The sequence below is a fragment of the Rhineura floridana genome, chromosome 7, assembly GCF_030035675.1.
Source record: "Rhineura floridana isolate rRhiFlo1 chromosome 7, rRhiFlo1.hap2, whole genome shotgun sequence".
NCBI lineage: Eukaryota > Metazoa > Chordata > Lepidosauria > Squamata > Rhineuridae > Rhineura > Rhineura floridana.
The window spans coordinates 26031575-26058122 of record NC_084486.1 but is presented as its reverse complement, the minus strand read 5'-3'; positions in this window follow the sequence as shown (position 1 = coordinate 26058122).

The window sequence follows — 26548 nt, the reverse complement described above, 5'->3', positions numbered from 1 at the left end:
TTTTTCTGCCCTTTCGGATCTCGGGCATCATATGACACGAGTTTGAGACGCTTTGGATACTTTTCATTTTTTTGAAAAAATCCAGACCCGCGGGTCACACTTTTTGCCTTCTTTTTCTCTCCTGAGCTGCACTCAGGTTTCTGCAGCTTGTTCAGAATCTAGAGCAGGGAAACAGGTTCCGCAAGCTGTTTCTGCCCTTTCGGAACTCGGGCATCATATGACGCGAGTTTGAGATGCTTTGGATACTTTTCATTTTTTTGAAAAAATACTGACCCGCGCGTCACACTTTTTGCCTGCTTTTTCTCTCCTGAGCTGCACTCAGGTTTCTGTAGCTTGTTCAGAATATAGAGCAGGGAAACAGGTTCCGCAAAGTTTATCTGCCCTTTCGGATCTCGGGCATCATATGACACGAGTTTGAGACGCTTTGGATACTTTTCATTTTTTTTAAAAAAAATCCTGACCCGCGGGTCACACTTTTTGCCTGCTTTTTCTCTCCTGAGCTGCACTCAGGTTTCTGTAGCTTGTTCAGAATCTAGAGCAGGGAAACAGGTTCCGCAAACTTTTTCTGCCCTTTCGGATATCGGGCATCATATGACACGAATTTGAGACGCTTTGGATACTTTTCATTTTTTTGAAAAAATCCTGACCCGCGGGTCACACTATTTGCCTTCTTTTTCTCTCCTGAGCTACACTCAGGTTTCTGCAGCTTGTTCAGAATCTAGAGCAGGGAAACAGGTTCCGCAAACTTTTTCTGCCCTTTCGGATCTCGGGCATCATATGATGCAATTTTGAGAAGCTTTGGATACTTTTCATTTTTTTGAAAAAATCCTGACCCGCGGGTCACACTTTTTCCTGCTTTTTCTCTCCTGAGCTGCACTCAGGTTTCTGCAGCTTGTTCAGAATCTAGAGCAGGGAAACAGGTTTCGCAAACTTTTTCTGCCCTTTTGGATCTTGGGCATCATATGACATGAGTTTGAGACGCTTTGGATTCTTTTCATTTTTTTGAAAAAATCCTGACCCGCGGGTCACACTTTTTTCCTGCTTTTTCTCTCCTGAGGTGCACTCAGGCTTCTGTAGCTTGTTCAGAATCTAGAGCAGGAAAACAGGTTCCGCAAACTTTTTCTGCCCTTTCGGATATCGGGCATCATATGACACGAATTTGAGACGCTTTGGATACTTTTCATTTTTTTGAAAAATTCCTGACCCGCGGGTCACACATTTTGCCTGCTTTTTCTCTCCTGAGCTGCACTCAGGTTTCTGCAGCTTGTTCAGAATCTAGAGCAGGGAAACAGGTTCCGCAAACTTTTTCTGCCCTTTCGGATCTCGGACATCATATGATACAATTCTGAGACGCTTTGGATACTTTTCATTTTTTTGAAAAAATCCTGACCCGCGCGTCACACTTTTTGCCCTCTTTTTCTCTCCTGAGCTGCACTCAGGTTTCTGCAGCTTGTTCAGAATCTAGAGCAGGGAAACAGGTTCCGCAAGCTTTTTCTGCCCTTTTGGATCTCGGGCATCATATGACACGAGTTTGAGACGCTTTGGATACTTTTCATTTTTTTGAAAAAATCCAGACCCGCGGGTCACACTTTTTGCCTTCTTTTTCTCTCCTGAGCTGCACTCAGGTTTCTGCAGCTTGTTCAGAATCTAGAGCAGGGAAACAGGTTCCGCAAGCTTTTTCTGCCCTTTCGGAACTCGGGCATCATATGACGCGAGTTTGAGATGCTTTGGATACTTTTCATTTTTTTGAAAAAATACTGACCCGCGCGTCACACTTTTTGCCTGCTTTTTCTCTCCTGAGCTGCACTCAGGTTTCTGTAGCTTGTTCAGAATATAGAGCAGGGAAACAGGTTCCGCAAAGTTTATCTGCCCTTTCGGATCTCGGGCATCATATGACACGAGTTTGAGACGCTTTGGATACTTTTCATTTTTTTTAAAAAAAATCCTGACCCGCGGGTCACACTTTTTGCCTTCTTTTTCTCTCCTGAGCTGCACTCAGGTTTCTGTAGCTTGTTCAGAATCTAGAGCAGGGAAACAGGTTCCGCAAGCTTTTTCTGCCCTTTCGGATCTTGGGCATCATATGACACGAGTTTGAGACGCTTTGGATACTTTTCATTTTTTTGAAAAAATCCTGACCCGCGGGTCACACTTCTTTCGTGCTTTTTCTCTCCTGAGGTGCACTCAGGTTTCTGTAGCTTGTTCAGAATCTAGAGCAGGGAAACAGGTTCCGCAAACTTTTTCTGCCCTTTCGGATCTCGGGCATCATATGACGCGAGTTTGAGACGCTTTGGATACTTTTCATTTTTTTGAAAAATTCCTGACCCGCGGGTCACACTTTTTGCCTGCTTTTTCTCTCCTGAGCTGCACTCAGGTTTCTGCAGCTTGTTCAGAATCCAGAGCAGGGAAACAGGTTCCGCAAACTTTTTCTGCCCTTTCGGATCTCGGACATCATATGACGCGAGTTTGAGACGCTTTGGATACTTTTCATTTTTTTGAAAAAATCCTGACCCGCGGGTCACAATTTTGCCTTCTTTTTCTCTGCTGAGCTGCACTCAGGTTTCTGCAGCTTGTTCAGAATCTAGAGCAGGGAAACAAGTTCCGCAAACTTTTTTTGCCCTTTCGGATCTCGGGCATCATATGACATGAATTTGAAACGCTTTGGATACTTTTCATTTTTTTGAAAAAATCCTGACCCGCGGGTCACAGTTTTTGCTACTTTTTCTCTCCTGAGCTGCACTCAGGTTTCTGCAGCTTGTTCAGAATCTAGAGCAGGGAAACAGGTTCCGCAAACTTTTTCTGCCCTTTCGTATCTCGGGCATCATATGACGCGAGTTTGAGACGCTTTGGATACTTTTCATTTTTTTGAAAAAATCCTGACCCGCGGGTCACAGTTTTGCCTTCTTTTTCTCTCCTGAGCTGCACTCAGGTTTCTGCAGCTTGTTCAGAATCGAGAGCAGGGAAACAGGTTCCACAAACTTTTTCTACCCTTTCAGATCTCGGGCATCATATGACACGAGTTTGAGACGCTTTGGATACTTTTCATTTTTTTGAAAAAATCCTGACCCGCGGGTCACACTTTTTGCCTTCTTTTTCTCTCCTGAGCTGAACTCAGGTTTCTGCAGCTTGTTCAGAATCTAGAGCAGGGAAACAGGTTCCGCTAGCTTTTTCTGCCCTTTCGGATCTCGGGCATCATATGACGCGAGTTTGAGACGCTTTGGATACTTTTCATTTTTTTGAAAAAATCCTGACCCGCGGGTCACACTTTTTGCCTGCTTTTTCTCTCCTGAGCTGCACTCAGGTTTCTGTAGCTTGTTCAGAATCTAGAGCACGGAAACAGGTTCCGCAAACTTTTTCTGCCCTTTCGGATCTCGGGCATCATATGACACGAGTTTGAGACGCTTTGGATACTTTTCATTTTTTTGAAAAAATCCTGACCGGTCACACTTTTTGCCTTTTTTTTCTCTCCTGAGCTGCACTCAGGTTTCTGTATCTTGTTCAGAATCTAGAGCAGGGAAACAGGTTCCGCAAACTTTTTCTGCCCTTTCGGATCTCGGGCATCATATGACACGAATTTGAGACGCTTTGGATACTTTTCATTTTTTTGAAAAAATCCTGACCCGCGGGTCACACTATTTGCCTTCTTTTTCTCTCCTGAGCTACACTCAGGTTTCTGCAGCTTGTTCAGAATCTAGAGCAGGGAAACAGGTTCCGCAAACTTTTTCTGCCCTTTCGGATCTCGGGCATCATATGACGCGAGTTTGAGATGCTTTGGATACTTTTCATTTTTTTGAAAAAATCCTGACCCGCGGGTCACACTTTTTGCCTGCTTTTTCTCTCCTGAGCTGCACTCAGGTTCCTGCAGCTTGTTCAGAATCTAGAGCAGGGAAACAGGTTCCGCAAGCTTTTTCTGCCCTTTCGGATCTCGGGCATCATATGACGCGAGTTTGAGATGCTTTGGATACTTTTCATTTTTTTGAAAAAATCCTGACCCGCGCGTCACACTTTTTGCCTGCTTTTTCTCTCCTGAGCTGCACTCAGGTTTCTGTAGCTTGTTCAGAATATAGAGCAGGGAAACAGGTTCCGCAAAGTTTATCTGCCCTTTCGGATCTCGGGCATCATATGACACGAGTTTGAGACGCTTTGGATACTTTTCATTTTTTTAAAAAAAAATCCTGACCCGCGGGTCACACTTTTTGCCTTCTTTTTCTCTGCTGAGCTGCACTCAGGTTTCTGCAGCTTGTTCAGAATCTAGAGCAGGGAAACAAGTTCCGCAAACTTTTTTTGCCCTTTCGGATCTCGGGCATCATATGACATGAATTTGAAACGCTTTGGATACTTTTCATTTTTTTGAAAAAATCCTGACCCGCGGGTCACAGTTTTTGCTACTTTTTCTCTCCTGAGCTGCACTCAGGTTTCTGCAGCTTGTTCAGAATCTAGAGCAGGGAAACAGGTTCCGCAAACTTTTTCTGCCCTTTCGTATCTCGGGCATCATATGACGCGAGTTTGAGACGCTTTGGATACTTTTCATTTTTTTGAAAAAATCCTGACCCGCGGGTCACAGTTTTGCCTTCTTTTTCTCTCCTGAGCTGCACTCAGGTTTCTGCAGCTTGTTCAGAATCGAGAGCAGGGAAACAGGTTCCACAAACTTTTTCTACCCTTTCAGATCTCGGGCATCATATGACACGAGTTTGAGACGCTTTGGATACTTTTCATTTTTTTGAAAAAATCCTGACCCGCGGGTCACACTTTTTGCCTTCTTTTTCTCTCCTGAGCTGCACTCAGGTTTCTGCAGCTTGTTCAGAATCTAGAGCAGGGAAACAGGTTCCGCTAGCTTTTTCTGCCCTTTCGGATCTCGGGCATCATATGACGCGAGTTTGAGACGCTTTGGATACTTTTCATTTTTTTGAAAAAATCCTGACCCGCGGGTCACACTTTTTGCCTGCTTTTTCTCTCCTGAGCTGCACTCAGGTTTCTGTAGCTTGTTCAGAATCTAGAGCACGGAAACAGGTTCCGCAAACTTTTTCTGCCCTTTCGGATCTCGGGCATCATATGACACGAGTTTGAGACGCTTTGGATACTTTTCATTTTTTTGAAAAAATCCTGACCGGTCACACTTTTTGCCTTTTTTTTCTCTCCTGAGCTGCACTCAGGTTTCTGTATCTTGTTCAGAATCTAGAGCAGGGAAACAGGTTCCGCAAACTTTTTCTGCCCTTTCGGATCTCGGGCATCATATGACACGAATTTGAGACGCTTTGGATACTTTTCATTTTTTTGAAAAAATCCTGACCCGCGGGTCACACTATTTGCCTTCTTTTTCTCTCCTGAGCTACACTCAGGTTTCTGCAGCTTGTTCAGAATCTAGAGCAGGGAAACAGGTTCCGCAAACTTTTTCTGCCCTTTCGGATCTCGGGCATCATATGACGCGAGTTTGAGATGCTTTGGATACTTTTCATTTTTTTGAAAAAATCCTGACCCGCGGGTCACACTTTTTGCCTGCTTTTTCTCTCCTGAGCTGCACTCAGGTTCCTGCAGCTTGTTCAGAATCTAGAGCAGGGAAACAGGTTCCGCAAGCTTTTTCTGCCCTTTCGGATCTCGGGCATCATATGACGCGAGTTTGAGATGCTTTGGATACTTTTCATTTTTTTGAAAAAATCCTGACCCGCGCGTCACACTTTTTGCCTGCTTTTTCTCTCCTGAGCTGCACTCAGGTTTCTGTAGCTTGTTCAGAATATAGAGCAGGGAAACAGGTTCCGCAAAGTTTATCTGCCCTTTCGGATCTCGGGCATCATATGACACGAGTTTGAGACGCTTTGGATACTTTTCATTTTTTTTAAAAAAAATCCTGACCCGCGGGTCACACTTTTTGCCTTCTTTTTCTCTCCTGAGCTGCACTCAGGTTTCTGTAGCTTGTTCGGAATCTAGAGCAGGGAAACAGGTTCCGCAAGCTTTTTCTGCCCTTTCGGATCTCGGGCATCATATGACGCGAGTTTGAGACGCTTTGGATACTTTTCATTTTTTTGAAAAAATCCTGACCCGCGGGTCACACTTTTTGCCTTCTTTTTCTCTCCTGAGGTGCATTCAGTTTTCTGTAGCTTGTTCAGAATCTAGAGCAGGGAAACAGGTTCCTCAAACTTTTTCTGCCCTTTCGGATCTCGGGCATCATATCACACGAGTTTGAGACGCTTTGGATACTTTTCATTTTTTTGAAAAAATCCTGACCCGCGGGTCACACTTTTTGCCTGCTTTTTCTCTCCTGAGCTGCACTCAGGTTTCTGCAGCTTGTTCAGAATCTAGAGCAGGGAAACAGGTTCCGCAAACTTTTTCTGCCCTTTCGGATCTTGGGCATCATATGACACAAGTTTGAGACGCTTTGGATACTTTTCATTTTTTTGAAAAAATCCTGACCCGCGGGTCACACTTCTTTCGTGCTTTTTCTCTCCTGAGCTGCACTCAGGTTTCTGTAGCTTGTTCAGAATCTAGAGCAGGGAAACAGGTTCCGCAAACTTTTTCTGCCCTTTCGGATCTCGGGCATCATATGACGCGAGTTTGAGACGCTTTGGATACTTTTCATTTTTTGGAAAAAATCCTGACCCGCGGGTCACACTTTTTGCCCTCTTTTTCTCTGCTGAGCTGCACTCAGGTTTCTGTAGTTTGTTCAGAATCTAGAGCAGGGAAACAGGTTCCGCAAGCTTTTTCTGCCCTTTCGGATCTTGGGCATCATATGACACGAGTTTGAGACGCTTTGGATACTTTTCATTTTTTTGAAAAAATCCTGACCCGCGGGTCACACTTCTTTCGTGCTTTTTCTCTCCTGAGGTGCACTCAGGTTTCTGTAGCTTGTTCAGAATCTAGAGCAGGGAAACAGGTTCCGCAAACTTTTTCTGCCCTTTCGGATCTCGGGCATCATATGACGCGAGTTTGAGACGCTTTGGATACTTTTCATTTTTTTGAAAAATTCCTGACCCGCGGGTCACACTTTTTGCCTGCTTTTTCTCTCCTGAGCTGCACTCAGGTTTCTGCAGCTTGTTCAGAATCCAGAGCAGGGAAACAGGTTCCGCAAACTTTTTCTGCCCTTTCGGATCTCGGACATCATATGACGCGAGTTTGAGACGCTTTGGATACTTTTCATTTTTTTGAAAAAATCCTGACCCGCGGGTCACAATTTTGCCTTCTTTTTCTCTGCTGAGCTGCACTCAGGTTTCTGCAGCTTGTTCAGAATCTAGAGCAGGGAAACAAGTTCCGCAAACTTTTTTTGCCCTTTCGGATCTCGGGCATCATATGACATGAATTTGAAACGCTTTGGATACTTTTCATTTTTTTGAAAAAATCCTGACCCGCGGGTCACAGTTTTTGCTACTTTTTCTCTCCTGAGCTGCACTCAGGTTTCTGCAGCTTGTTCAGAATCTAGAGCAGGGAAACAGGTTCCGCAAACTTTTTCTGCCCTTTCGTATCTCGGGCATCATATGACGCGAGTTTGAGACGCTTTGGATACTTTTCATTTTTTTGAAAAAATCCTGACCCGCGGGTCACAGTTTTGCCTTCTTTTTCTCTCCTGAGCTGCACTCAGGTTTCTGCAGCTTGTTCAGAATCGAGAGCAGGGAAACAGGTTCCACAAACTTTTTCTACCCTTTCAGATCTCGGGCATCATATGACACGAGTTTGAGACGCTTTGGATACTTTTCATTTTTTTGAAAAAATCCTGACCCGCGGGTCACACTTTTTGCCTTCTTTTTCTCTCCTGAGCTGCACTCAGGTTTCTGCAGCTTGTTCAGAATCTAGAGCAGGGAAACAGGTTCCGCTAGCTTTTTCTGCCCTTTCGGATCTCGGGCATCATATGACGCGAGTTTGAGACGCTTTGGATACTTTTCATTTTTTTGAAAAAATCCTGACCCGCGGGTCACACTTTTTGCCTGCTTTTTCTCTCCTGAGCTGCACTCAGGTTTCTGTAGCTTGTTCAGAATCTAGAGCACGGAAACAGGTTCCGCAAACTTTTTCTGCCCTTTCGGATCTCGGGCATCATATGACACGAGTTTGAGACGCTTTGGATACTTTTCATTTTTTTGAAAAAATCCTGACCGGTCACACTTTTTGCCTTTTTTTTCTCTCCTGAGCTGCACTCAGGTTTCTGTATCTTGTTCAGAATCTAGAGCAGGGAAACAGGTTCCGCAAACTTTTTCTGCCCTTTCGGATCTCGGGCATCATATGACACGAATTTGAGACGCTTTGGATACTTTTCATTTTTTTGAAAAAATCCTGACCCGCGGGTCACACTATTTGCCTTCTTTTTCTCTCCTGAGCTACACTCAGGTTTCTGCAGCTTGTTCAGAATCTAGAGCAGGGAAACAGGTTCCGCAAACTTTTTCTGCCCTTTCGGATCTCGGGCATCATATGACGCGAGTTTGAGATGCTTTGGATACTTTTCATTTTTTTGAAAAAATCCTGACCCGCGGGTCACACTTTTTGCCTGCTTTTTCTCTCCTGAGCTGCACTCAGGTTCCTGCAGCTTGTTCAGAATCTAGAGCAGGGAAACAGGTTCCGCAAGCTTTTTCTGCCCTTTCGGATCTCGGGCATCATATGACGCGAGTTTGAGATGCTTTGGATACTTTTCATTTTTTTGAAAAAATCCTGACCCGCGCGTCACACTTTTTGCCTGCTTTTTCTCTCCTGAGCTGCACTCAGGTTTCTGTAGCTTGTTCAGAATATAGAGCAGGGAAACAGGTTCCGCAAAGTTTATCTGCCCTTTCGGATCTCGGGCATCATATGACACGAGTTTGAGACGCTTTGGATACTTTTCATTTTTTTTAAAAAAAATCCTGACCCGCGGGTCACACTTTTTGCCTTCTTTTTCTCTGCTGAGCTGCACTCAGGTTTCTGCAGCTTGTTCAGAATCTAGAGCAGGGAAACAAGTTCCGCAAACTTTTTTTGCCCTTTCGGATCTCGGGCATCATATGACATGAATTTGAAACGCTTTGGATACTTTTCATTTTTTTGAAAAAATCCTGACCCGCGGGTCACAGTTTTTGCTACTTTTTCTCTCCTGAGCTGCACTCAGGTTTCTGCAGCTTGTTCAGAATCTAGAGCAGGGAAACAGGTTCCGCAAACTTTTTCTGCCCTTTCGTATCTCGGGCATCATATGACGCGAGTTTGAGACGCTTTGGATACTTTTCATTTTTTTGAAAAAATCCTGACCCGCGGGTCACAGTTTTGCCTTCTTTTTCTCTCCTGAGCTGCACTCAGGTTTCTGCAGCTTGTTCAGAATCGAGAGCAGGGAAACAGGTTCCACAAACTTTTTCTACCCTTTCAGATCTCGGGCATCATATGACACGAGTTTGAGACGCTTTGGATACTTTTCATTTTTTTGAAAAAATCCTGACCCGCGGGTCACACTTTTTGCCTTCTTTTTCTCTCCTGAGCTGCACTCAGGTTTCTGCAGCTTGTTCAGAATCTAGAGCAGGGAAACAGGTTCCGCTAGCTTTTTCTGCCCTTTCGGATCTCGGGCATCATATGACGCGAGTTTGAGACGCTTTGGATACTTTTCATTTTTTTGAAAAAATCCTGACCCGCGGGTCACACTTTTTGCCTGCTTTTTCTCTCCTGAGCTGCACTCAGGTTTCTGTAGCTTGTTCAGAATCTAGAGCACGGAAACAGGTTCCGCAAACTTTTTCTGCCCTTTCGGATCTCGGGCATCATATGACACGAGTTTGAGACGCTTTGGATACTTTTCATTTTTTTGAAAAAATCCTGACCGGTCACACTTTTTGCCTTTTTTTTCTCTCCTGAGCTGCACTCAGGTTTCTGTATCTTGTTCAGAATCTAGAGCAGGGAAACAGGTTCCGCAAACTTTTTCTGCCCTTTCGGATCTCGGGCATCATATGACACGAATTTGAGACGCTTTGGATACTTTTCATTTTTTTGAAAAAATCCTGACCCGCGGGTCACACTATTTGCCTTCTTTTTCTCTCCTGAGCTACACTCAGGTTTCTGCAGCTTGTTCAGAATCTAGAGCAGGGAAACAGGTTCCGCAAACTTTTTCTGCCCTTTCGGATCTCGGGCATCATATGACGCGAGTTTGAGATGCTTTGGATACTTTTCATTTTTTTGAAAAAATCCTGACCCGCGGGTCACACTTTTTGCCTGCTTTTTCTCTCCTGAGCTGCACTCAGGTTCCTGCAGCTTGTTCAGAATCTAGAGCAGGGAAACAGGTTCCGCAAGCTTTTTCTGCCCTTTCGGATCTCGGGCATCATATGACGCGAGTTTGAGATGCTTTGGATACTTTTCATTTTTTTGAAAAAATCCTGACCCGCGCGTCACACTTTTTGCCTGCTTTTTCTCTCCTGAGCTGCACTCAGGTTTCTGTAGCTTGTTCAGAATATAGAGCAGGGAAACAGGTTCCGCAAAGTTTATCTGCCCTTTCGGATCTCGGGCATCATATGACACGAGTTTGAGACGCTTTGGATACTTTTCATTTTTTTTAAAAAAAATCCTGACCCGCGGGTCACACTTTTTGCCTTCTTTTTCTCTCCTGAGCTGCACTCAGGTTTCTGTAGCTTGTTCGGAATCTAGAGCAGGGAAACAGGTTCCGCAAGCTTTTTCTGCCCTTTCGGATCTCGGGCATCATATGACGCGAGTTTGAGACGCTTTGGATACTTTTCATTTTTTTGAAAAAATCCTGACCCGCGGGTCACACTTTTTGCCTTCTTTTTCTCTCCTGAGGTGCATTCAGTTTTCTGTAGCTTGTTCAGAATCTAGAGCAGGGAAACAGGTTCCTCAAACTTTTTCTGCCCTTTCGGATCTCGGGCATCATATCACACGAGTTTGAGACGCTTTGGATACTTTTCATTTTTTTGAAAAAATCCTGACCCGCGGGTCACACTTTTTGCCTGCTTTTTCTCTCCTGAGCTGCACTCAGGTTTCTGCAGCTTGTTCAGAATCTAGAGCAGGGAAACAGGTTCCGCAAACTTTTTCTGCCCTTTCGGATCTTGGGCATCATATGACACAAGTTTGAGACGCTTTGGATACTTTTCATTTTTTTGAAAAAATCCTGACCCGCGGGTCACACTTCTTTCGTGCTTTTTCTCTCCTGAGCTGCACTCAGGTTTCTGTAGCTTGTTCAGAATCTAGAGCAGGGAAACAGGTTCCGCAAACTTTTTCTGCCCTTTCGGATCTCGGGCATCATATGACGCGAGTTTGAGACGCTTTGGATACTTTTCATTTTTTGGAAAAAATCCTGACCCGCGGGTCACACTTTTTGCCCTCTTTTTCTCTGCTGAGCTGCACTCAGGTTTCTGCAGCTTGTTCAGAATCTAGAGCAGGGAAACAAGTTCCGCAAACTTTTTTTGCCCTTTCGGATCTCAGGCATCATATGACATGAATTTGAAACGCTTTGGATAATTTTCATTTCTTTGAAAAAATCCTGACCCGCGGGTCACAGTTTTTGCTTCTTTTTCTCTCCTGAGCTGCACTCAGGTTTCTGCAGCTTGTTCAGAATCTAGAGCAGGGAAACAGGTTCCGCAAACTTTTTCTGCCCTTTCGGATCTCGGGCATCATATGACGCGAGTTTGAGACGCTTTGGATACTTTTCATTTTTTTGAAAAAATCCTGACCCGCGGGTCACAGTTTTGCCTTCTTTTTCTCTCCTGAGCTGCACTCAGGTTTCTGCAGCTTGTTCAGAATCGAGAGCAGGGAAACATGTTCCGCTAGCTTTTTCTGCCCTTTCGGATCTCGGGCATCATATGACGCGAGTTTGAGACGCTTTGGATACTTTTCATTTTTTGGAAAAAATCCTGACCCGCGGGTCACACTTTTTGCCCTCTTTTTCTCTCCTGAGCTGCACTCAGGTTTCTGTAGCTTGTTCAGAATCTAGAGCATGGAAACAGGTTCCGCAAACTTTTTCTGCCCTTTCGGATCTCGGGCATCATATGACATGAGTTTGAGACGCTTTGGATACTTTTCATTTTTTTGAAAAAATCCTAACCGATCACACTTTTTGCCTTTTTTTTCTCTCCTGAGCTGCACTCAGGTTTCTGTAGCTTGTTCAGAATCTAGAGCAGGGAAACAGGTTCCGCAAACTTTTTCTGCCCTTTCGGATATCGGGCATCATATGACACGAATTTGAGACGCTTTGGATACTTTTCATTTTTTTGAAAAAATCCTGACCCGCGGGTCACACTATTTGCCTTCTTTTTCTCTCCTGAGCTACACTCAGGTTTCTGCAGCTTGTTCAGAATCTAGAGCAGGGAAACAGGTTCCGCAAACTTTTTCTGCCCTTTCGGATCTCGGGCATCATATGACGCGAGTTTGAGACGCTTTGGATACTTTTCATTTTTTTGAAAAAATCCTGACCCGCGGGTCACACTTTTTGCCTGCTTTTTCTCTCCTGAGCTGCACTCAGGTTTCTGTAGCTTGTTCAGAATCTAGAGCAGGGAAACAGGTTCCGCAAACTTTTTCTGCCCTTTCGGATCTCGGGCATCATATGACACGAGTTTGAGACGCTTTGGATACTTTTCATTTTTTTGAAAAAATCCAGACCCGCGGGTCACACTTTTTGCCTTCTTTTTCTCTCCTGAGCTGCACTCAGGTTTCTGCAGCTTGTTCAGAATCTAGAGCAGGGAAACAGGTTCCGCAAGCTTTTTCTGCCCTTTCGGAACTCGGGCATCATATGACGCGAGTTTGAGATGCTTTGGATACTTTTCATTTTTTTGAAAAAATACTGACCCGCGCGTCACACTTTTTGCCTGCTTTTTCTCTCCTGAGCTGCACTCAGGTTTCTGTAGCTTATTCAGAATATAGAGCAGGGAAACAGGTTCCGCAAAGTTTATCTGCCCTTTCGGATCTCGGGCATCATATGACACGAGTTTGAGACGCTTTGGATACTTTTCATTTTTTTTAAAAAAAATCCTGACCCGCGGGTCACACTTTTTGCCTTCTTTTTCTCTCCTGAGCTGCACTCAGGTTTCTGTAGCTTGTTCAGAATCTAGAGCAGGGAAACAGGTTCCGCAAGCTTTTTCTGCCCTTTCGGATCTCGGGCATCATATGACGCGAGTTTGAGACGCTTTGGATACTTTTCATTTTTTTGAAAAAATCCTGACCCGCGGGTCACACTTTTTGCCTTCTTTTTCTCTCCTGAGGTGCATTCAGTTTTCTGTAGCTTGTTCAGAATCTAGAGCAGGGAAACAGGTTCCTCAAACTTTTTCTGCCCTTTCGGATCTCGGGCATCATATCACACGAGTTTGAGACGCTTTGGATACTTTTCATTTTTTTGAAAAAATCCTGACCCGCGGGTCACACTTTTTGCCTGCTTTTTCTCTCCTGAGCTGCACTCAGGTTTCTGCAGCTTGTTCAGAATCTAGAGCAGGGAAACAGGTTCCACAAACTTTTTCTGCCCTTTCGGATCTTGGGCATCATATGACACAAGTTTGAGACGCTTTGGATACTTTTCATTTTTTTGAAAAAATCCTGACCCGCGGGTCACACTTCTTTCGTGCTTTTTCTCTCCTGAGCTGCACTCAGGTTTCTGTAGCTTGTTCAGAATCTAGAGCAGGGAAACAGGTTCCGCAAACTTTTTCTGCCCTTTCGGATCTCGGGCATCATATGACGCGAGTTTGAGACGCTTTGGATACTTTTCATTTTTTTGAAAAATTCCTGACCCGCGGGTCACACTTTTTGCCTGCTTTTTCTCTCCTGAGCTGCACTCAGGTTTCTGCAGCTTGTTCAGAATCCAGAGCAGGGAAACAGGTTCCGCAAACTTTTTCTGCCCTTTCGGATCTCGGACATCATATGACGCGAGTTTGAGACGCTTTGGATACTTTTCATTTTTTTGAAAAAATCCTGACCCGCGGGTCACAATTTTGCCTTCTTTTTCTCTGCTGAGCTGCACTCAGGTTTCTGCAGCTTGTTCAGAATCTAGAGCAGGGAAACAAGTTCCGCAAACTTTTTTTGCCCTTTCGGATCTCGGGCATCATATGACATGAATTTGAAACGCTTTGGATACTTTTCATTTCTTTGAAAAAATCCTGACCCGCGGGTCACAGTTTTTGCTTCTTTTTCTCTCCTGAGCTGCACTCAGGTTTCTGTAGCTTGTTCAGAATCTAGAGCAGGGAAACAGGTTCCGCAAACTTTTTCTGCCCTTTCGGATATCGGGCATCATATGACACGAATTTGAGACGCTTTGGATACTTTTCATTTTTTTGAAAAAATCCTGACCCGCGGGTCACACTATTTGCCTTCTTTTTCTCTCCTGAGCTACACTCAGGTTTCTGCAGCTTGTTCAGAATCTAGAGCAGGGAAACAGGTTCCGCAAACTTTTTCTGCCCTTTCGGATCTCGGGCATCATATGACGCGAGTTTGAGACGCTTTGGATACTTTTCATTTTTTTGAAAAAATCCTGACCCGCGGGTCACACTTTTTGCCTGCTTTTTCTCTCCTGAGCTGCACTCAGGTTTCTGTAGCTTGTTCAGAATCTAGAGCAGGGAAACAGGTTCCGCAAACTTTTTCTGCCCTTTCGGATCTCGGGCATCATATGACACGAGTTTGAGACGCTTTGGATACTTTTCATTTTTTTGAAAAAATCCAGACCCGCGGGTCACACTTTTTGCCTTCTTTTTCTCTCCTGAGCTGCACTCAGGTTTCTGCAGCTTGTTCAGAATCTAGAGCAGGGAAACAGGTTCCGCAAGCTTTTTCTGCCCTTTCGGAACTCGGGCATCATATGACGCGAGTTTGAGATGCTTTGGATACTTTTCATTTTTTTGAAAAAATACTGACCCGCGCGTCACACTTTTTGCCTGCTTTTTCTCTCCTGAGCTGCACTCAGGTTTCTGTAGCTTATTCAGAATATAGAGCAGGGAAACAGGTTCCGCAAAGTTTATCTGCCCTTTCGGATCTCGGGCATCATATGACACGAGTTTGAGACGCTTTGGATACTTTTCATTTTTTTTAAAAAAAATCCTGACCCGCGGGTCACACTTTTTGCCTTCTTTTTCTCTCCTGAGCTGCACTCAGGTTTCTGTAGCTTGTTCAGAATCTAGAGCAGGGAAACAGGTTCCGCAAGCTTTTTCTGCCCTTTCGGATCTCGGGCATCATATGACGCGAGTTTGAGACGCTTTGGATACTTTTCATTTTTTTGAAAAAATCCTGACCCGCGGGTCACACTTTTTGCCTTCTTTTTCTCTCCTGAGGTGCATTCAGTTTTCTGTAGCTTGTTCAGAATCTAGAGCAGGGAAACAGGTTCCTCAAACTTTTTCTGCCCTTTCGGATCTCGGGCATCATATCACACGAGTTTGAGACGCTTTGGATACTTTTCATTTTTTTGAAAAAATCCTGACCCGCGGGTCACACTTTTTGCCTGCTTTTTCTCTCCTGAGCTGCACTCAGGTTTCTGCAGCTTGTTCAGAATCTAGAGCAGGGAAACAGGTTCCACAAACTTTTTCTGCCCTTTCGGATCTTGGGCATCATATGACACAAGTTTGAGACGCTTTGGATACTTTTCATTTTTTTGAAAAAATCCTGACCCGCGGGTCACACTTCTTTCGTGCTTTTTCTCTCCTGAGCTGCACTCAGGTTTCTGTAGCTTGTTCAGAATCTAGAGCAGGGAAACAGGTTCCGCAAACTTTTTCTGCCCTTTCGGATCTCGGGCATCATATGACGCGAGTTTGAGACGCTTTGGATACTTTTCATTTTTTTGAAAAATTCCTGACCCGCGGGTCACACTTTTTGCCTGCTTTTTCTCTCCTGAGCTGCACTCAGGTTTCTGCAGCTTGTTCAGAATCCAGAGCAGGGAAACAGGTTCCGCAAACTTTTTCTGCCCTTTCGGATCTCGGACATCATATGACGCGAGTTTGAGACGCTTTGGATACTTTTCATTTTTTTGAAAAAATCCTGACCCGCGGGTCACAATTTTGCCTTCTTTTTCTCTGCTGAGCTGCACTCAGGTTTCTGCAGCTTGTTCAGAATCTAGAGCAGGGAAACAAGTTCCGCAAACTTTTTTTGCCCTTTCGGATCTCGGGCATCATATGACATGAATTTGAAACGCTTTGGATACTTTTCATTTCTTTGAAAAAATCCTGACCCGCGGGTCACAGTTTTTGCTTCTTTTTCTCTCCTGAGCTGCACTCAGGTTTCTGTAGCTTGTTCAGAATCTAGAGCAGGGAAACAGGTTCCGCAAACTTTTTCTGCCCTTTCGGATATCGGGCATCATATGACACGAATTTGAGACGCTTTGGATACTTTTCATTTTTTTGAAAAAATCCTGACCCGCGGGTCACACTATTTGCCTTCTTTTTCTCTCCTGAGCTACACTCAGGTTTCTGCAGCTTGTTCAGAATCTAGAGCAGGGAAACAGGTTCCGCAAACTTTTTCTGCCCTTTCGGATCTCGGGCATCATATGACGCGAGTTTGAGACGCTTTGGATACTTTTCATTTTTTTGAAAAAATCCTGACCCGCGGGTCACACTTTTTGCCTGCTTTTTCTCTCCTGAGCTGCACTCAGGTTTCTGTAGCTTGTTCAGAATCTAGAGCAGGGAAACAGGTTCCGCAAACTTTTTCTGCCCTTTCGGATCTCGGGCATCATATGACACGAGTTTGAGACGCTTTGGATACTTTTCATTTTTTTGAAAAAATCCAGACCCGCGGGTCACACTTTTTGCCTTCTTTTTCTCTCCTGAGCTGCACTCAGGTTTCTGCAGCTTGTTCAGAATCTAGAGCAGGGAAACAGGTTCCGCAAGCTTTTTCTGCCCTTTCGGAACTCGGGCATCATATGACGCGAGTTTGAGATGCTTTGGATACTTTTCATTTTTTTGAAAAAATACTGACCCGCGCGTCACACTTTTTGCCTGCTTTTTCTCTCCTGAGCTGCACTCAGGTTTCTGTAGCTTATTCAGAATATAGAGCAGGGAAACAGGTTCCGCAAAGTTTATCTGCCCTTTCGGATCTCGGGCATCATATGACACGAGTTTGAGACGCTTTGGATACTTTTCATTTTTTTAAAAAAAAATCCTGACCCGCGGGTCACACTTTTTGCCTTCTTTTTCTCTCCTGAGCTGCACTCAGGTTTCTGTAGCTTGTTCAGAATCTAGAGCAGGGAAACAGGTTCCGCAAGCTTTTTCTGCCCTTTCGGATCTCGGGCATCATATGACGCGAGTTTGAGACGCTTTGGATACTTTTCATTTTTTTGAAAAAATCCTGACCCGCGGGTCACACTTTTTGCCTTCTTTTTCTCTCCTGAGGTGCATTCAGTTTTCTGTAGCTTGTTCAGAATCTAGAGCAGGGAAACAGGTTCCTCAAACTTTTTCTGCCCTTTCGGATCTCGGGCATCATATCACACGAGTTTGAGACGCTTTGGATACTTTTCATTTTTTTGAAAAAATCCTGACCCGCGGGTCACACTTTTTGCCTGCTTTTTCTCTCCTGAGCTGCACTCAGGTTTCTGCAGCTTGTTCAGAATCTAGAGCAGGGAAACAGGTTCCACAAACTTTTTCTGCCCTTTCGGATCTTGGGCATCATATGACACAAGTTTGAGACGCTTTGGATACTTTTCATTTTTTTGAAAAAATCCTGACCCGCGGGTCACACTTCTTTCGTGCTTTTTCTCTCCTGAGCTGCACTCAGGTTTCTGTAGCTTGTTCAGAATCTAGAGCAGGGAAACAGGTTCCGCAAACTTTTTCTGCCCTTTCGGATCTCGGGCATCATGTGACGCGAGTTTGAGACGCTTTGGATACTTTTCATTTTTTTGAAAAATTCCTGACCCGCGGGTCACACTTTTTGCCTGCTTTTTCTCTCCTGAGCTGCACTCAGGTTTCTGCAGCTTGTTCAGAATCCAGAGCAGGGAAACAGGTTCCGCAAACTTTTTCTGCCCTTTCGGATCTCGGACATCATATGACGCGAGTTTGAGACGCTTTGGATACTTTTCATTTTTTTGAAAAAATCCTGACCCGCGGGTCACAATTTTGCCTTCTTTTTCTCTGCTGAGCTGCACTCAGGTTTCTGCAGCTTGTTCAGAATCTAGAGCAGGGAAACAAGTTCCGCAAACTTTTTTTGCCCTTTCGGATCTCGGGCATCATATGACATGAATTTGAAACGCTTTGGATACTTTTCATTTCTTTGAAAAAATCCTGACCCGCGGGTCACAGTTTTTGCTTCTTTTTCTCTCCTGAGCTGCACTCAGGTTTCTGCAGCTTGTTCAGAATCTAGAGCAGGGAAACAGGTTCCGCAAACTTTTTCTGCCCTTTCGTATCTCGGGCATCATATGACGCGAGTTTGAGACGATTTGGATACTTTTCATTTTTTTGAAAAAATCCTGACCCGCGGGTCACAGTTTTGCCTTCTTTTTCTCTCCTGAGCTGCACTCAGGTTTCTGCAGCTTGTTCAGAATCGAGAGCAGGGAAACATGTTCCACAAACTTTTTCTACCCTTTCAGATCTCGGGCATCATATGACACGAGTTTGAGACGCTTTGGATACTTTTCATTTTTTTGAAAAAATCCTGACCCGCGGGTCACACTTTTTGCCTTCTTTTTCTCTCCTGAGCTGCACTCAGGTTTCTGCAGCTTGTTCAGAATCTAGAGCAGGGAAACAGGTTCCGCTAGCTTTTTCTGCCCTTTCGGATCTCGGGCATCATATGACGCGAGTTTGAGACGCTTTGGATACTTTTCATTTTTTGGAAAAAATCCTGACCCGCGGGTCACACTTTTTGCCTTTTTTTTCTCTCCTGAGCTGCACTCAGGTTTCTGCAGCTTGTTCAGAATCTAGAGCAGGGAAACAGGTTCCGCAAGCTTTTTCTGCCCTTTCGGAACTCGGGCATCATATGACGCGAGTTTGAGATGCTTTGGATACTTTTCATTTTTTTGAAAAAATACTGACCCGCGCGTCACACTTTTTGCCTGCTTTTTCTCTCCTGAGCTGCACGCAGGTTTCTGTAGCTTGTTCAGAATATAGAGCAGGGAAACAGGTTCCGCAAAGTTTATCTGCCCTTTCGGATCTCGGGCATCATATGACATGAGTTTGAGACGCTTTGGATACTTTTCATTTTTTTTAAAAAAAATCCTGACCCGCGGGTCACACTTTTTGCCTTCTTTTTCTCTCCTGAGCTGCACTCAGGTTTCTGTAGCTTGTTCAGAATCTAGAGCAGGGAAACAGGTTCCGCAAGCTTTTTCTGCCCTTTCGGATCTCGGGCATCATATGACGCGAGTTTGAGACGCTTTGGATACTTTTCATTTTTTTGAAAAAATCCTGACCCGCGGGTCACACTTTTTGCCTTCTTTTTCTCTCCTGAGGTGCATTCAGTTTTCTGTAGCTTGTTCAGAATCTAGAGCAGGGAAACAGGTTCCTCAAACTTTTTCTGCCCTTTCGGATCTCGGGCATCATATCACACGAGTTTGAGACGCTTTGGATACTTTTCATTTTTTTGAAAAAATGCTGACCCGCGGGTCACACTTTTTGCCTGCTTTTTCTCTCCTGAGCTGCACTCAGGTTTCTGCAGCTTGTTCAGAATCTAGAGCAGGGAAACAGGTTCCGCAAACTTTTTCTGCCCTTTCGGATCTTGGGCATCATATGACACGAGTTTGAGACGCTTTGGATACTTTTCATTTTTTTGAAAAAATCCTGACCCGCGGGTCACACTTCTTTCGTGCTTTTTCTCTCCTGAGGTGCACTCAGGTTTCTGTAGCTTGTTCAGAATCTAGAGCAGGGAAACAGGTTCCGCAAACTTTTTCTGCCCTTTCGGATCTCGGGCATCATATGACGCGAGTTTGAGACGCTTTGGATACTTTTCATTTTTTTGAAAAATTCCTGACCCGCGGGTCACACTTTTTGCCTGCTTTTTCTCTCCTGAGCTGCACTCAGGTTTCTGCAGCTTGTTCAGAATCCAGAGCAGGGAAACAGGTTCCGCAAACTTTTTCTGCCCTTTCGGATCTCGGACATCATATGACGCGAGTTTGAGACGCTTTGGATACTTTTCATTTTTTTGAAAAAATCCTGACCCGCGGGTCACAATTTTGCCATTTTTTCTCTGCTGAGCTGCACTCAGGTTTCTGCAGCTTGTTCAGAATCTAGAGCAGGGAAACAGGTTCCGCAAACTTTTTCTGCCCTTTCGTATCTCGGGCATCATATGACGCGAGTTTGAGACGCTTTGGATACTTTTCATTTTTTTGAAAAAATCCTGACCCGCGGGTCACAGTTTTGCCTTCTTTTTCTCTCCTGAGCTGCACTCAGGTTTCTGCAGCTTGTTCAGAATCGAGAGCAGGGAAACAGGTTCCACAAACTTTTTCTACCCTTTCAGATCTCGGGCATCATATGACACGAGTTTGAGACGCTTTGGATACTTTTCATTTTTTTGAAAAAATCCTGACCCGCGGGTCACACTTTTTGCCTTCTTTTTCTCTCCTGAGCTGCACTCAGGTTTCTGCAGCTTGTTCAGAATCTAGAGCAGGGAAACAGGTTCCGCTAGCTTTTTCTGCCCTTTCGGATCTCGGGCATCATATGACGCGAGTTTGAGACGCTTTGGATACTTTTCATTTTTTGGAAAAAATCCTGACCCGCGGGTCACACTTTTTGCCTGCTTTTTCTCTCCTGAGCTGCACTCAGGTTTCTGTAGCTTGTTCAGAATCTAGAGCACGGAAACAGGTTCCGCAAACTTTTTCTGCCCTTTCGGATCTCGGGCATCATATGACACGAGTTTGAGACGCTTTGGATACTTTTCATTTTTTTGAAAAAATCCTGACCGGTCACACTTTTTGCCTTTTTTTTCTCTCCTGAGCTGCACTCAGGTTTCTGTAGCTTGTTCAGAATCTAGAGCAGGGAAACAGGTTCCGCAAACTTTTTCTGCCCTTTCGGATATCGGGCATCATATGACACGAATTTGAGACGCTTTGGATACTTTTCATTTTTTTGAAAAAATCCTGACCCGCGGGTCACACTATTTGCCTTCTTTTTCTCTCCTGAGCTACACTCAGGTTTCTGCAGCTTGTTCAGAATCTAGAGCAGGGAAACAGGTTCCGCAAACTTTTTCTGCCCTTTCGGATCTCGGGCATCATATGACGCGAGTTTGAGACGCTTTGGATACTTTTCATTTTTTTGAAAAAATCCTGACCCGCGGGTCACACTTTTTGCCTGGTTTTTCTCTCCTGAGCTGCACTCAGGTTTCTGTAGCTTGTTCAGAATCTAGAGCAGGGAAACAGGTTCCGCAAACTTTTTCTGCCCTTTCGGATATCGGGCATCATATGACACGAATTTGAGACGCTTTGGATACTTTTCATTTTTTTGAAAAAATCCTGACCCGCGGGTCACACTATTTGCCTTCTTTTTCTCTCCTGAGCTACACTCAGGTTTCTGCAGCTTGTTCAGAATCTAGAGCAGGGAAACAGGTTCCGCAAACCTTTTCTGCCCTTTCGGATCTCGGGCATCATATGACGCGAGTTTGAGACGCTTTGGATACTTTTCATTTTTTTGAAAAAATCCTGACCCGCGGGTCACACTTTTTGCCTGCTTTTTCTCTCCTGAGCTGCACTCAGGTTTCTGTAGCTTGTTCAGAATCTAGAGCAGGGAAACAGGTTCCGCAAACTTTTTCTGCCCTTTCGGATCTCGGGCATCATATGTTGCGAGTTTGAGACACTTTGGATACTTTTCATTTTTTTGAAAAAATCCTGACCCGCGGGTCGCACTTTTTGCCTTCTTTTTCTCTCCTGAGCTGCACTCAGGTTCCTGCAGCTTGTTCAGAATCTAGAGCAGGGAAACAGGTTCCGCAAGCTTTTTCTGCCCTTTCGGAACTCGGGCATCATATGACGCGAGTTTGAGACGCTTTGGATACTTTTCATTTTTTTGAAAAAATCCTGACCCGCGGGTCACACTTTTTGCCTGCTTTTTCTCTCCTGAGCTGCACTCAGGTTTCTGCAGCTTGTTCAGAATATAGAGCAGGGAAACAGGTTCCGCAAACTTTATCTGCCCTTTCGGATCTTGGGCATCATATGACACGAATTTGAGATGCTTTGGATACTTTTCATTTTTGTGAAAAAATCCTGACCCGCGGGTCACACTTTTTGCCTTCTTTTTCTCTACTGAGCTGCACTCAGGTTTCTGCAGCTTGTTCAGAATCTAGAGCAGGGAAACAGGTTCCGCAAACTTTTTCTGCCCTTTCGGATCTCGGGCATCATATGACACGAATTTGAGACGCTTTGGATACTTTTCATTTTTTTGAAAAAATCCTGACCCGCGGGTCACACTTTTTGCCTTCTTTTTCTCTCCTGAGCTGCACTCAGGTTTCTGCAGCTTGTTCAGAATCTAGAGCAGGGAAACAGGTTCCGCAAGCTTTTTCTGTCCTTTCGGAACTCGGGCATCATATGACGCGAGTTTGAGATGCTTTGGATACTTTTCATTTTTTTGAAAAAATACTGACCCGCGCGTCACACTTTTTGCCTGCTTTTTCTCTCCTGAGCTGCACTCAGGTTTCTGTAGCTTATTCAGAATATAGAGCAGGGAAACAGGTTCCGCAAAGTTTATCTGCCCTTTCGGATCTCGGGCATCATATGACATGAGTTTGAGACGCTTTGGATACTTTTCATTTTTTTTAAAAAAAATCCTGACCCGCGGGTCACACTTTTTGCCTTCTTTTTCTCTCCTGAGCTGCACTCAGGTTTCTGTAGCTTGTTCAGAATCTAGAGCAGGGAAACAGGTTCCGCAAGCTTTTTCTGCCCTTTCGGATCTCGGGCATCATATGACGCGAGTTTGAGACGCTTTGGATACTTTTCATTTTTTTGAAAAAATCCTGACCCGCGGGTCACACTTTTTGCCTTCTTTTTCTCTCCTGAGGTGCATTCAGTTTTCTGTAGCTTGTTCAGAATCTAGAGCAGGGAAACAGGTTCCTCAAACTTTTTCTGCCCTTTCGGATCTCGGGCATCATATCACACGAGTTTGAGACGCTTTGGATACTTTTCATTTTTTTGAAAAAATCCTGACCCGCGGGTCACACTTTTTGCCTGCTTTTTCTCTCCTGAGCTGCACTCAGGTTTCTGCAGCTTGTTCAGAATCTAGAGCAGGGAAACAGGTTCCGCAAACTTTTTCTGCCCTTTCGGATCTTGGGCATCATATGACACGAGTTTGAGACGCTTTGGATACTTTTCATTTTTTTGAAAAAATCCTGACCCGCGGGTCACACTTCTTTCGTGCTTTTTCTCTCCTGAGGTGCACTCAGGTTTCTGTAGCTTGTTCAGAATCTAGAGCAGGGAAACAGGTTCCGCAAACTTTTTCTGCCCTTTCGGATATCGGGCATCATATGACACGAATTTGAGACGCTTTGGATACTTTTCATTTTTTTGAAAAAATCCTGACCCGCGGGTCACACTATTTGCCTTCTTTTTCTCTCCTGAGCTACACTCAGGTTTCTGCAGCTTGTTCAGAATCTAGAGCAGGGAAACAGGTTCCGCAAACTTTTTCTGCCCTTTCGGATCTCGGGCATCATATGACGCGAGTTTGAGACGCTTTGGATACTTTTCATTTTTTTGAAAAAATCCTGACCCGCGGGTCACACTTTTTGCCTGCTTTTTCTCTCCTGAGCTGCACTCAGGTTTCTGTAGCTTGTTCAGAATCTAGAGCAGGGAAACAGGTTCCGCAAACTTTTTCTGCCCTTTCGGATCTCGGGCATCATATGACACGAGTTTGAGACGCTTTGGATACTTTTCATTTTTTTGAAAAAATCCAGACCCGCGGGTCACACTTTTTGCCTTCTTTTTCTCTCCTGAGCTGCACTCAGGTTTCTGCAGCTTGTTCAGAATCTAGAGCAGGGAAACAGGTTCCGCAAGCTTTTTCTGCCCTTTCGGAACTCGGGCATCATATGACGCGAGTTTGAGATGCTTTGGATACTTTTCATTTTTTTGAAAAAATACTGACCCGCGCGTCACACTTTTTGCCTGCTTTTTCTCTCCTGAGCTGCACTCAGGTTTCTGTAGCTTGTTCAGAATATAGAGCAGGGAAACAGGTTCCGCAAAGTTTATCTGCCCTTTCGGATCTCGGGCATCATATGACACGAGTTTGAGACGCTTTGGATACTTTTCATTTTTTTAAAAAAAAATCCTGACCCGCGGGTCACACTTTTTGCCTTCTTTTTCTCTCCTGAGCTGCACTCAGGTTTCTGTAGCTTGTTCAGAATCTAGAGCAGGGAAACAGGTTCCGCAAGCTTTTTCTGCCCTTTCGGATCTCGGGCATCATATGACGCGAGTTTGAGACGCTTTGGATACTTTTCATTTTTTTGAAAAAATCCTGACCCGCGGGTCACACTTTTTGCCTTCTTTTTCTCTCCTGAGGTGCATTCAGTTTTCTGTAGCTTGTTCAGAATCTAGAGCAGGGAAACAGGTTCCTCAAACTTTTTCTGCCCTTTCGGATCTCGGGCATCATATCACACGAGTTTGAGACGCTTTGGATACTTTTCATTTTTTTGAAAAAATCCTGACCCGCGGGTCACACTTTTTGCCTGCTTTTTCTCTCCTGAGCTGCACTCAGGTTTCTGCAGCTTGTTCAGAATCTAGAGCAGGGAAACAGGTTCCGCAAACTTTTTCTGCCCTTTCGGATCTTGGGCATCATATGACACGAGTTTGAGACGCTTTGGATACTTTTCATTTTTTTGAAAAAATCCTGACCCGCGGGTCACACTTCTTTCGTGCTTTTTCTCTCCTGAGGTGCACTCAGGTTTCTGTAGCTTGTTCAGAATCTAGAGCAGGGAAACAGGTTCCGCAAACTTTTTCTGCCCTTTCGGATCTCGGGCATCATATGACGCGAGTTTGAGACGCTTTGGATACTTTTCATTTTTTTGAAAAATTCCTGACCCGCGGGTCACACTTTTTGCCTGCTTTTTCTCTCCTGAGCTGCACTCAGGTTTCTGCAGCTTGTTCAGAATCCAGAGCAGGGAAACAGGTTCCGCAAACTTTTTCTGCCCTTTCGGATCTCGGACATCATATGACGCGAGTTTGAGACGCTTTGGATACTTTTCATTTTTTTGAAAAAATCCTGACCCGCGGGTCACAATTTTGCCATTTTTTCTCTGCTGAGCTGCACTCAGGTTTCTGCAGCTTGTTCAGAATCTAGAGCAGGGAAACAGGTTCCGCAAACTTTTTCTGCCCTTTCGTATCTCGGGCATCATATGACGCGAGTTTGAGACGCTTTGGATACTTTTCATTTTTTTGAAAAAATCCTGACCCGCGGGTCACAGTTTTGCCTTCTTTTTCTCTCCTGAGCTGCACTCAGGTTTCTGCAGCTTGTTCAGAATCTAGAGCAGGGAAACAGGTTCCGCAAACTTTTTCTGCCCTTTCGGATCTTGGGCATCATATGACACGAGTTTGAGACGCTTTGGATACTTTTCATTTTTTTGAAAAAATCCTGACCCGCGGGTCACACTTCTTTCGTGCTTTTTCTCTCCTGAGGTGCACTCAGGTTTCTGTAGCTTGTTCAGAATCTAGAGCAGGGAAACAGGTTCCGCAAACTTTTTCTGCCCTTTCGGATATCGGGCATCATATGACACGAATTTGAGACGCTTTGGATACTTTTCATTTTTTTGAAAAAATCCTGACCCGCGGGTCACACTATTTGCCTTCTTTTTCTCTCCTGAGCTACACTCAGGTTTCTGCAGCTTGTTCAGAATCTAGAGCAGGGAAACAGGTTCCGCAAACTTTTTCTGCCCTTTCGGATCTCGGGCATCATATGACGCGAGTTTGAGACGCTTTGGATACTTTTCATTTTTTTGAAAAAATCCTGACCCGCGGGTCACACTTTTTGCCTGCTTTTTCTCTCCTGAGCTGCACTCAGGTTTCTGTAGCTTGTTCAGAATCTAGAGCAGGGAAACAGGTTCCGCAAACTTTTTCTGCTCTTTCGGATCTCGGGCATCATATGACACGAGTTTGAGACGCTTTGGATACTTTTCATTTTTTTGAAAAAATCCAGACCCGCGGGTCACACTTTTTGCCTTCTTTTTCTCTCCTGAGCTGCACTCAGGTTTCTGCAGCTTGTTCAGAATCTAGAGCAGGGAAACAGGTTCCGCAAGCTTTTTCTGCCCTTTCGGAACTCGGGCATCATATGACGCGAGTTTGAGATGCTTTGGATACTTTTCATTTTTTTGAAAAAATACTGACCCGCGCGTCACACTTTTTGCCTGCTTTTTCTCTCCTGAGCTGCACTCAGGTTTCTGTAGCTTGTTCAGAATATAGAGCAGGGAAACAGGTTCCGCAAAGTTTATCTGCCCTTTCGGATCTCGGGCATCATATGACACGAGTTTGAGACGCTTTGGATACTTTTCATTTTTTTTAAAAAAAATCCTGACCCGCGGGTCACACTTTTTGCCTTCTTTTTCTCTCCTGAGCTGCACTCAGGTTTCTGTAGCTTGTTCAGAATCTAGAGCAGGGAAACAGGTTCCGCAAGCTTTTTCTGCCCTTTCGGATCTCGGGCATCATATGACGCGAGTTTGAGACGCTTTGGATACTTTTCATTTTTTTGAAAAAATCCTGACCCGCGGGTCACACTTTTTGCCTTCTTTTTCTCTCCTGAGGTGCATTCAGTTTTCTGTAGCTTGTTCAAAATCT